Source organism: Mesocricetus auratus, unplaced genomic scaffold (genome assembly GCF_017639785.1).
Source record: "Mesocricetus auratus isolate SY011 unplaced genomic scaffold, BCM_Maur_2.0 Super-Scaffold_100011, whole genome shotgun sequence".
In the NCBI taxonomy this organism is placed as follows: domain Eukaryota; kingdom Metazoa; phylum Chordata; class Mammalia; order Rodentia; family Cricetidae; genus Mesocricetus; species Mesocricetus auratus.
Window position 1 is genome coordinate 24,381,582 of NW_024429195.1, and position 6,624 is coordinate 24,388,205.

General features: G+C 36.0%; 1 pseudogene; it reads left to right on the plus strand.

Annotated features, from left to right (window-relative positions):
* Positions 1 to 6,316: 6,316 nt before the first annotated feature.
* Positions 6,317 to 6,417, plus strand: LOC121143427 (annotated as a pseudogene).
* The last annotated feature ends 207 nt before the right edge of the window (positions 6,418 to 6,624 follow it).

Consider the following 6,624-nt stretch of genomic DNA (forward strand, 5'->3'; position numbering starts at 1 on the left):
AGTCTTTTACTCATTTAAACTACCAAAACCAAACCAAGAAGAGACAAAAACCCAAACCAGATCCTGTTTCAATGTGAATGTAATTGGCCCCCATAATTTCATAGGGAGTTGCACAGTTAGGAGTTATGATATTGTTGGAGTGGGTATGGCCTTGTTGGAGAAAGTGTGTCACCATGGGGGTAGGCTCAGGATATTGCCTTGTGGCTTAGTTGACATCCTGTTGCCTGTAAGATGTAGGACTCTCAGCTACCACTCCTGTACTATGTGTTTCTGCACACCACTATGTTCCCCATCATGCTGGTAATGGACTGAACCTCTGAAACTAAAGGAGCCACCCCAATTAAATGTTTTACTTTATGAGTTTCTGTGGTCATGATGTACCTTTACAGCAATAGAAACCCTAACTAAGAGAGATCCATAACATAGGAGGTGATTGAGACTCCTAAAAGCCTTCTGAGTAAAGAAAGTCCAGGCCCAGATGGGCTCACAGCAGAATTCTACCAGACTTTCAATAAAGAACTATAACCAATATTCCTTAACTTCTTTAAAAAATGGAAACAGAAGGATCTCTCCCAATGTAATTATATGAACTCAGTACTGCTCAAATACCCCAAGCAGATAAAGACACAACAACAACAACAACAACAACAACAAAATAAACAGATATTCCTGATGAACATAGAAATAAAAATCCTCAATAAAATACTAGCAAACATGATCAAGCACATACCCAGAAGGTCATCCGCAATGATCAAGTTGACTTTATCCTAGAAATGCAGGGTTGGTTCAACATACATAATGCAATATGTACAGTAAATCATATAAATGGAATTAAAGGCAAAAATATCTTGAGCATCTCAATAAAGGCAAACACACACACACACACATACACACACACAATACAACCTTTGACAAAATCCAAAATCCAACATACTCTCATGATCAAAGTCCTAGAAGAAGTAGGACCAGAGAGAAGAAACATACCTCAACACAATAAAAACTACAAATGAAAAACCCATCACCAAATGGAGAAAAACTTGAAGCAATCTCATGAAAATCAGTAATAAGACAGCGTTGTTCACTAGCATCAAACCCTTCTGACATAGAAGAATTGGGTAGAAAAATAAGAAGAGAATAAAATTAAAAAGATTCAAATATGAAAAAGTCAAATTATCCCTATTTGCAGATTATATAATATTATACATAAGAAACCCAAAAAAATCCCACCAGAAAACTACTAAAAATAATTTTAAAAAATCTTCAACGTGGCATGGTAGAAATCAGCTTACAAAAATCCATAGATTTTCTATATATCAATAACAAACACACTACAAAAGGGATGATGGACATATTCCCACTTATAATATCATCAAAGACAACAAAATATAATAAACCTATCGAGGCTGTGAAGAACCTCTACAACCATAGAATGAAACTTCAACCTCTGAAGGAAGATACTAGAAAATGGAAAAACATCTGATCAATATAATTAACATTGTTTAAAAAAAGACCACGCCACCTTGAAGGAGGAAGTGGCACATGTCTTTAATCCCAACACTCAGGAGGCAGAGGCAGGCAGATCTCTGAGTTGAGGCAAGCCTGGTCACAGAGCAAATTCCATGACATCCTGGTCTCCACAAAGAATCCCTGTCTCAAGAAAAAATGAAACAAAAGAGGAAAACACACAAGCAAAAACCATCATGCTACCAAAAGCAATTCTCAGATTCAATGAAATCCCAATAAAAATGAGCGTAAGCTTCTTCACAGAAACAGAAACAAACAAACAAATAACCTAAAATGTGCATGGAACAGAAAAGATGTCAGATAGCCAAAACAATCCCAAGTAAAAGGAATACTGGAGAGAGTGACAGTCCATACCTCAAGATATATTATAGACTAATGAAAACAATATTGTACTGACACAAAAACAGACATATAGACCAATGAAGCAAACCAGAAGATCTAAACATGAGTATTGGTAACGATAGCCACTCAGTATCGATTAAGAGGCAAAAATCATATATCAGAGAAAGGCCAGTAACCTTAACAAATGTGCTGGGAAAACTGTATGTTCACAGAGAGAAAAATAAAATCAAACCTGCATCTATCTTCCTTACTCAAAAATTAGATCCACATGATTCCAAGACCTCAATTTGAAATCCAAGACACTAAAACTGCTAAGGAAAAATACTCACACACACATGCATCTGCATGTATATATATGCAGAAGCCTGCAAGATAGGTACAGGAAAGGAATTTGTGTGTAAGACCTCATTTGTTCAGGAGTTAAGACTAACAAATAACAAACTAAGATCTCATAAAATGTAACAGCTTCTGTACAGCTACAGAAACAATAAATCAAGTGAAGAAGAAACCCGCAGAATAAGAGAGAATCTGTTCTAGCTATCAACATGACATACAATTAATATTTGGAATAAACAAAGAACTCAAAATATTATCAAGAAGGCAAATGGCCTAAGTTAAAAGTAGGCTATGGAACTAAACAGGGAGTTCCCAACAGAAGAAATACAACGACTAATAAATATTTCAAAGACTTAGCAGTTATGGAAAGGAAAACAGTTCTGAGATTTTATCTTTCTCTAGCAAGAATGGCAAAGATCAACAAAACAATTGAAAAAAGAAAGCTGACTGGATTGTGGGGAAAGTAGAAGTTTCACTTACTATTGGTGCACTATTATAAATTGGTGCAACGACTCCAAAAGTCAGTACAAAGAATCTTTGAAAAACAGAATTAAATCTACCATATGACCCAACTATACCATTCCTCGGCATATGTCCAAAGAACTTGACATCCTACTCCACACATACAGGCTCAGCTACGTTCATTGCTTCTATGTTCATAATAGATAGGAAATCACCACAACATATATGTCCTTCAACTGATGGATGGATAATGAAAATGTGTGCATATACACCATAGAATACTATCTAGCTGTAAAGAAAAAATGGGATCATGGACTCTAGTGGTGAATCGTTTTTACGTAGAAAAGAGTATACTGAAAGATGTAATACAAACCCATGAAAACAGCTGACATATGCTCTCCCTCAACTGAAGTTCTTCACTCAACTCCATGTCTTCAAATATAAATATATAGTGTGGAGTAAACACAGAAATCAAGAAAATAAAAAGGGACAATTGGAGGTTTGGTAGGCTTTAGTGGTTAATAGGAAGATTCAAGTAATATGAAGGGAGTAATGGAAAATTGTGGAGTGAGGCTTGACCTGTAGAGGAGGCAGGAAGATTAATACAAAAATAGAAGGAAATGGGAGAGAGAAATATCACAAGATCATTTGGCAAAGACTCAAATAGACATACTGTTTTATATTTATGATTTTAAAATTTACACATAATACATAAAGTATGTATGTATACATACACATGTACCTCCCCATATATATATATATATATGAAATGTGCATGTAAGTGAGTGAGTGAGTGTGCTGACAATGTTCTCAATGAGAGCCATAAACTAACAAAAATCTCAGTCACGATAAACCTCCTTACAAGTGATCAACATAGTCTAAATGACTCCAAAAACAATATGCAGCTATGGCGACAGCTCTTTGATCCCTCTCAGAGACTGAAGGTAAGCCCCTATTGCTGAAGACATCACATACCTTAGAACTAGACTCTGATTATTTGAGTTGAATCTAACTTGAAACCTTTATTCCTGTGATCTAGTTTCCATGATATCAGAAAATATTGTGCAAACTGCCAAAAGAGAGAATCAATTAATAGTCCTACTAAGATGTGAAAAATATGAACCAACGCAATGACCAATAAGGCAAAATATCTACTGGAGCAGTAGTGGCATTCACAAGTTGGTGGTAGCCATCAGCTGTCTAAGCAAAATTAAAGCCCACTCAATTGGAGGGAAATCATGCCTGGGACTAGACACTTAGTCAGCGTTTCCAGGGCTAGTGAGGTCATGGGTCTTAGAAGAAAATTTGCTAACACTTTGCTTGACCAGCATAATTCCTTAACTAGATTTAAAACCCTAACATGCTACCACAGGTAAGTGTAACTATCACCCTTCATCATAATACTTTCTCTTTAAAGCAAATGGAGACAATTATAGGAAACTGGATACAATGCAGGAACCAGGAGATTGTGGGGAGTCCAGCCCCAATGGATATATCTGCAGTACAGCTCCTGCCTTCATGTATGGTTCAGAGACCCTTGTGGAAAAGGGATTAGAAAGATTATAATGATATAATACCAGGAAGTCTGTTGTAAGACTGCATCTCATAGAAAAGGTTGAATAAACAAGACTGGAACCATGACAATGTCAAAACCATGCCAACATGGAAGGGGAAAATGTTATTGGGGTCCCACCCTTAGACAAAAAATCTATAGGCAGCTGATGACTGCTGGTAAAAGGAGAATTAGCTTCTTTCATGAATGAACCCCATAATTAATTATCTAATACAAAAAAATGGTCAGTCCTAAAACCATATAGACGCAGATAAGAAAAACAGACTCAGCAGCAATTTGTATTATTTGTCCATATACCTGCAACATATGCATGTATATGTGTGTGTGTGGCTGTGTGTGTGTGTGTGTGTGAGTGTACCAATAAATCAAAGGAAAAGGAATCTATCAACTTGAGAGTGGGAAGGGTTGGAGGAAGGAAAAGGAAAGAGGGAAATGATGTACCTATATTTTAATTAAATTGTATTTAAAAATAAAAATAAAGAAACCATAAATAAGAAGAATTCTGGAAGCATAAGCTATTGTCTCAAAATTACATTGAGAAATATTTGTTTCAATTTAATTTGCAGGACTATAGAGATCAGAAAATGAGTCAATGACCAAAATTTGTCCCATGAAAGAGAAAGATTTTTACAAACTTAAGATGTGACTGTATGGGTTCCTAATGCCTATATATATGTCAAAAGAAAGTGTAATTTGCTCAGGTTTGCATTAAGTATGGAAATGCATGCAGCTACTAAACTGAGGAGTATTTTGTTGGAATAAAAATTTTTTAAGATTTTAAAAGCCAGCTGCCTTCATGTAAATCAAGATGAGTAATGCAGAAAGTATTTTCTTTGTAAAATAAAATTTTAAAATAAATTACCTTATTAAATTTTTTCTGGTTCAACCCCAGGGAACTCAAGATCATAAAAAGTAGAGAAATCATATCTCACCTAATGCCTCTTATTTTCTCTTCTAAAGTTGTAAGGGTTTTGTTTTTATTGCTTGTGCACATTTAAGGTTTTATTCATACATGAGTGTATCGTATATATACAAACCCCTTTGCTCACACATCATTTCAACCTCCTAATGCATTGTGGGAATGAGCCACCTGGCATCCAGTTGAAAATAATTTCCTTTAACGAGAACCATAGGGTATTTAACAGCTCACAGTGTGGGCATGGACTCCAGCTGTCTGTAGTGCCTTACATTGACTGGGATATAGGCAGATAAAATGTGTTTAGATTTCTCCCAAAGCAAATTATTTGAATTCATAGCCATCTGTCTGAAAGGTAAGAACAGTTCCAGCTCACACACACACACACACACACACACACACACACACACACACACACACACACTTAATCCATGTTTATTTTTGAATTTATGACTAAATGGGTCTAGTCTAATCAACCTGAAACCCAAAATGCTGGATGTGGATTCAGAGAAAGAAAGAACATGGTGTGGGGGGTCGGCGCAAATTAAACTAGAGACTGCCTAATTCAGTTTCCTCTACCTGGATCCACCATGTCTGTGACCACCAACAGCGCTTCCTAGGCTGATGCAGTCTGGCTCAGACATGTCTGGTGTGCATTTTAGTTGACCTGAGAGTTCTGGAAAAGAGATTTATCTATGAAGCGACAAGGAGGTTGCCAGATTCAACAGACGTCGGTTTAACTAAACGGCATCACTTGTTGCCAGTGGTTGGTTATTTGATTTCTTTTCCTTCTAGGCTTTTCTTTTGAGGCCAGTCCAAGAATATTGATTTCTTGCATTGAAAATTTGCTCTCTCCATGGAGAATCTTATTGCTTCTCTCCTACCAGTGATTATATAATTTTAATGGGGCTTTTTATAATGAAGGGGTGCCAGAGGGCTACAGGTTTGAATAACATTGATTTTCTCAATTACCCTATTGCCTTTTATTTCCAATGAATATTGAATGTTTGGCTTTGTAATAATAAACCTTACACCTTTTGTATATAGGGAAGAGCAGAGTGAAAGAGTACATTATACTATATGCCTGTAAGTTCAATTCTGATATTCCATAATAATTCTTAAATTTATTTTCTATATAATATTATAACATAAGAAAATATCAAGCTGTATTCAGCAGCACATATACTAAAATTGGAACGATAAGAGAAGATTAGCATGGCCCCTTCGTAAAGATGTACAAATATGCGAAGGGTTCCATATTTTTTGATACCACTCTTGGGCATATACCCAAAAGATGCTCAATCATATCACAAGGACACTTGCTCAGCTATGCTCATAATAGCATTTTTCATAATAGCCAGAACCTGGAAATGACCGACTTCCTCTCAACTGAAGAACAGGTAAAGAAACTGTGGTACATTTACACAATGGAATACTACTCAGCAGGGGAAAATATGACATCATCAAATTT